Source organism: Staurois parvus, unplaced genomic scaffold (genome assembly GCF_062004578.1).
Source record: "Staurois parvus isolate SC_StPar_1 unplaced genomic scaffold, SC_StPar_1.0 ptg001045l, whole genome shotgun sequence".
Taxonomy (NCBI): Eukaryota; Metazoa; Chordata; class Amphibia; order Anura; family Ranidae; genus Staurois; species Staurois parvus.
The window spans coordinates 7,758,245-7,764,381 of record NW_028318841.1 but is presented as its reverse complement, the minus strand read 5'-3'; the positions used below and the strand labels follow the sequence as shown (position 1 = coordinate 7,764,381).

The 6,137-nt window shown below is 39.7% G+C and overlaps 1 protein-coding gene across 2 annotated transcripts in view; it reads left to right on the top strand.

Annotated features, from left to right (window-relative positions):
• The first annotated feature begins 1,693 nt into the window (after nt 1–1,693).
• Nucleotides 1,694–6,137, top strand: part of HTR2C (5-hydroxytryptamine receptor 2C) — a 698,015-nt gene continuing 693,571 nt past the window's right edge. For both annotated transcript variants that reach the window (XM_089657983.1, XM_089657982.1), the window contains exon 1: nt 1,694–2,373. The gene's annotated coding sequence lies outside the window, so the exon portion shown is untranslated. The remainder of the gene's footprint in view (nt 2,374–6,137) is intronic.

The following is a 6,137-nucleotide window of genomic DNA, read 5'->3' as shown; positions in this document are numbered from 1 at the left end:
AGCTGAGCAGAGCAACAGAAAGACCCAGGCTGGAGCATTAGAGTGATTAGGTAAACAGGTGGAGCTCATAGAGAGACACAGGCAGCCTCTGCAGTAGCCACAGAGCTGAAACATGAGAAAGAGACAGCTTCTAGATAAAACAGCCTCTAGATCAGTGGTTCTTAACCTTGTTGGAGGTACTGACCCCCACCAGTTTCATATGCGCATTCACCGAACCTTTCTTAATTGGAAAAATAAAATATGATTTTTCAAATTCAAAACATAGGTATATATTTAGGTATATATTTATATATAGGTGTACAAAATGAACAAAACCATTAAGAACAAAGAACAAAACCATTAAAACATGATTTTCACACAAAAACAAAAACATAATGATGAATATTTACTGCACGAATCATATGAGTCGGGTGTGGGTCTTCACCTCCGCCGAACCCGCGAGACTGACTCACCGAACCCCTGGGGTTTGATCGAACCCAGGTTAAGAACCACTGCTCTAGATAATGCAGTCGCTTCCTGTGTCACTGAGCGTCCCGGCAGCTCCATGGCAACCCGGGTAGTTCAGCGCCTGCCGTCTTAGCACATGCACCACCTAGCCTGCTCTGTAGACCGAACAAACACTGCCGCCATGAATGTGTGGATTACTAGCCCCAGATGCCAGCCCACAGACCTGCTGAGATATGGTACAAGTGTCAGCCAGCCCAGAGACCTGCTGAGATATGGACTACAACTGTCAGCCAGCCCACAGACCTGCTGAGATATGGACTACAACTGTCAGTCAGCTCACAGACCTGCTGTGTTATATGCACAGGTAAGTCTCCCTGCCTTAGAATTTTTTTTTAAAAACATGCATAACACCGCACAAAGGGAACCCACTGCACAGGGAGGTTTACAGCCCAAAAGAGGGGTCTTCTTACCCAGGAGAGGCTGAACCTAGGAAGGCCATAGGAGAGAGATTTTTCAAGGTGTCCGGAGCGAGGATAAAAAAAGAACGCTGAGCGAGGGGAGACAGCCACTCTTATAGGCTAGGAAAGAGGCTGTCCTGGAGGGGTCAGAGAGGGTGGAGCTGACCTGTGGTAGGCTGACATGGGGTGGTCCAGGAAATATATATATATATATATATATATATATATATATATATATATATATATATATATATTTTACCTCCAGGCTTTGATTCAGTGTTCACTCTCTTTTTCCTTTACTGAAATATAAAACAGATAGTGGTAACATTTCTCTGGAAAGCATTGCCCTGCAATTGTCTCACATAGATACAAAATAAAATTGACAGGGGTTATAATCCTTCCATGCTCTATTCATAACAAAAAAAAATTCTTTACATACACTTTTTATTCACTAGAAATAGATGGCGTCTGCATTATCCAGAAAACGAGTAAAAATTTTGTGCTGGATTTTCTTAATAGGAAGCCCAGTATGCTCTGCAAACAGACTATCATAGAAGCATTATTCTATAAAAAAAAAAACAAAAACATTGACTGCACAACCAAAAACAATTAAAACGATTATATATATATATATATATATATATATATATATATATATATATATATATTCTACCTCCAGGCTTTGATTCAGTGATCACGCTCTCTTTCCTTTACTGATATAAAACAGATAGTGGTCACATTTCTCTGGAAAGCATTACCCTGCAATTGTCTTGGGCGGGTTAGGTTCTCCAACATTATTTATGTAAGCTGTACAATGGTTTTAACTCACTTAGCTGTCAAGGTTAGTTCTGGAATGCACCCAAGCTAACAGTATCTTGGAATAGCCTTAAGGATCAAAGCCAGTGATATCTGGAAACATACAGAAGAAGAAAAAAAACCTGACATTAATATTTATCAAAATTGATTGCAGAAAAAGAACACAGCTGGGCACACTTCCCTTTGCTACTACTATGTAAATAGTTCAATTTATGTCAGGGAAGGGTGAAGTGTACCTGCCAGTGTAATGGTATGCTGGGCAGCACTTGGTGTGAGCTTTTCTGCAGAGATCCATGTACTGCTAGAACAAGCAGCTGTTGGCAGGAGGGTAGTATGAAAGCTCTGGTCTCTTAGAGTTATTATAGCTTGCAGGAGAAGCTTGTCTCCTTTCTCTCTCTCTAGTTTATTCCTAATTCACTCTAGAACTGAAGGGGAGAGGATGCTATGTGGAGCTGTGTTGTGCTGTGCAGGATAAAGGATAACAGACTGGGCTGTTCTCAGAAGGGATTACAGTCTGCACTGTACAGAAAGAAAGGCAAAGCTTTGGACAACTCGCACACACCAAGAAAACTGACTTCATTCAGTGCAGGGATCAAGGGGCAGGTGGAATGAATGGGTGAGCTGCTTACTTTTCTGGATGTCTACAAAACAGGTAAGTCCTGATATCCTGGAAATGCTGGGAGGTTTTTTTTTTCTCAGAGTGGAGATGATAATTAGCTCACTGCAGCTGGATCTGGAGGTGAGGAAACATCTGGGAACTGCATGAGGGGCACACTGCATTGTACCAGCCAAGTGTCTCCAGTTCTAACTGAATGCCAAAATCCAGCAGTGCCCACTCTCCTATATACTCAGATCCAGTATTGCTCATTGCTATTTATTTTATTTTTTATTTTTTGCATTACATGTAATTCCCCCACCTGTGGTCAGATCTGCAATTTCTGTACAATTTCATTCATCTCTAAAGTTCTTCTATCATACATCTACTTGCTGCTTGCTGTAAATTGTCGCTGTGCATAATCTCCAATGTATGTGTACATTTGTAATTGATATTAATATGTGTACATTTGTAATAGATATTGATATGTGCATTTGTAATAGATATTAATGTGCATTTGTAATAGATATTGATATGTGCATTTGTAATAGATATTAATGTGCATTTATAATAGATATTGATATGTGCAAATATAATAGATATTAATGCACATTTGTAATATATATTTCTATGTGAATTTTGTAATAGATAATGTGTGCATTTTTAATAGATATTAATGTGCATTTGCTTTTGTTTTTATTTTATATTGTGCTAAAATATATATATATATATATATATATATATATATATATATATATATATATATATTACAATAAATGAACATAGGCACTGTCATAACTGAATATCTGCATTTGAGCACGGTCGGTCCATGTACTTTTTTTTTCCACCAAGGATCCTGGGGGTACAAGCATAGTTGAACTCACTTTGCAGAAGGAATCTATCTTGCCAATGCAGACTGCAAACTATGTATTAATGTAACAACAATGAACTGAGATATTTTGTATCGGAGTTTACTGCAAAGGATGATAGAAAGTAATGAAGCTTGGACGTCGCTAGGATGTGTCCATGCAGCATTGGCTGGCTGGCACCGCTATGACAGGTTGTGCTGCGGTTGCCTCTGCATGCCATAACAGGGATGGTGATGAGCATCCTCGTATTGTTAGAGCTGCGCTGCAATGTGTAATTACGGTACCAGTCAATGTACATCGCCTGTACTTCTGATATGTGGGAAGAGGGTGGCAGATAATCAGATAAAAAGAGGAAGACAAACAGAGAGATGTAAAGCATTGTGTGATGTGTTTCTTCCATTTTATATTTGTTTAAGGAGACAAAAAAATGATTGAACAGCTAGAACACAAGACATGAATGCTATACATTTCCTGTTCTAGTCTCCAGAATACAATCAGAATGTACAGTATGCTTCACATATCTGGAACTTGATCTATTGCCCCTTCCTTTCCTTTTGCCCCCATAAAGTAAGGGCAGGAATCCCATTTGTTGGTAATGAAATTGCTCTCCTGTGTGTGGGATCTACCTGTCTGCCAGTGTCAGCAGCACCAACACACAGCAGAGTCGGTAGAGGGAGTCAGATGCTTGTCGCTGGTATTCTGCAGAGATTAGCATGGGTTGCTGCTCTCATATCTTCACACCATTGTTTTACAGAAACTGTTATATCCTTTCAGGCTATTTGGAAGCTGATAGTGCTGTTTGCTGAATGTAATGTGGCCATCTGCATCTCATACAACTAAGACTCATATGCCATTCAGAAATACTTACTAATAATCCAATAGAGACACAGCTATTTGGCAGTGCTTGAATGGTAGTGGTGATTTACAGTATGTGAGCATACAGAACTATAAGTACATGTTAGCTTGGATGGGCTGTAATAAGATCAAACTAGTAAAAAATAAATGCACCCAGTGGAGTACTCACATGTACACTCACAAGTTTGCACAATGGGAGTTCAAATATTTCACTGGCTGAATGCTTGGTACAGGTCATTGGCTCATTAAGTACTGAAGCCTGCATCAGAATGATAGTCTGAGAACCCACATTAAAAAAAATGCCCAAATGTAGCTTATTGAGTTTATTGCAGCTATTTTTTCCCAATCCAGGAAAAGTCAAGATTTGCATGTAAATACATATTTCTATAACTCCAGAACTGTTGATTGTGTTGAAATATAGGTTTCACTACCTATGCATTAGGATCTGATGAATTGCCCACCTTTGCAACAGGTTTAAGAGGTATCCACTATGAAATAGCTGACCCCTGCTGCATCAGAATTATCTTTTCATTATTGTGCACAATACAGAAGTGAAGCACCTAAATGTAATATTTTTATTTTTGTATGGGATGTTAAATAATATTTAAGGGAATCAATGAGGGTGGAAATATGGAAGCTATCAATACTGATATTTCAACAAATGTGCAGGCTTAGAGCTGTCATTCTAGTCCCAGCTTTGCTACATGGTGAGTTAGTCACCCGTACACTCACATGTGTGCACAATGAGAGTTCAGATACTTCACATTTCACTGGCTCAATGCTTGTTCCAGGTCACTGGCTCATTAAGTACTGAAGCATGCGTCAGAATGATAGTCCTAGTACCCACATCTTAAAAAAAACAAACAAACAGACTAAGGGCTTGTTCACACTTGATTATTTCTAACGCTTACCAAACTTCCCTAGAGCATTAGACAGGCATTTGGGAAGCGTTTTTAACGCTCCTCAAATGCTTCCCAAACACCCTATGCACGTTTTTGAGGCATTTGATAGGTGGTTGCCAAGCATTAAAACTGCACCACAAATGCCTATAATGAAGTTTAATAGTATTCGCGCTCCGCAAACGATTCGCAACCACCTCACAAATGCCCCACAAACGCCTGCCAGGCATTTGAGGAGCGTCACCATAGACTTGAATGGGAGGCTTCAAAGCCTCCTGACTAGACATAAGGCATCAATTTTGCTGCGACACTAATGCTTCAGTGTGAACAGCACTGTGTGCTGCCATGTGTAGAATCTTCATAGGCATTTGAGGAGCATTAAAAACACTGCCCAAATTCCTGCCTAACACAAAGCTAGTGTGAACATAGCCTAAAGGAAGCTTGTTGAGCTATGGTAGCTATTTTGTATCCTAATATGCTGACTTATAGGGTGGAATTCAGAAGCATCTATGGCACAATAACTTTTTAATGACAGTGCTGTGGTGATTAGCAGAATATAGAGTACATAATGTATAATACAAAGCGTACAACCCAGCATCCAAAGTGAAGATGTATAGCATAGGTAACATACTTCACTGTGTAAAGAATGGGGCAAGATGGAATATGTCACATTCAGCAGGGAGTAAGGAGTAGGATGGTCTGGAGAATGTCACATAAAGCCCACACAGGATGGGTACACTTTTACATAGTAAGCACAGAGCTCTGTCTGCAACACACAACACACTAAACTCGCTCATATCTGAGGGTGCTTGTTGTCTTGTCCAAACATGGGTTTATTCTATAACTATGCAAGTGCTAGTGGTCTGAATCAACCTTTGTGTTATGATAGGAGGAACCTTCTCTCTGCATTCTCTATAAGGTGAAATTAATTAGACGTCCAAAAGTGTTCATGAGCCCCTTTTGGAATATAGCTAGCTTAAGTTATTTGCAAAACCTAAAGCTGAACTGCCCCCCCCCCCTTCTTGCATATTTTGAACCTCTATATTGGTTTTTAAACCCACTTATAAAACCAGTAGAGAGGCTTGAGAGGCAGGATTGGAGAAGTCAGGAAAAGTGACGATTTGCATGTAAATGTATCTTTTTGCAACAGGTTTAAGAGGTATCCATTTTGAAAAGACTGACCCTTGCTGCAGCAGAA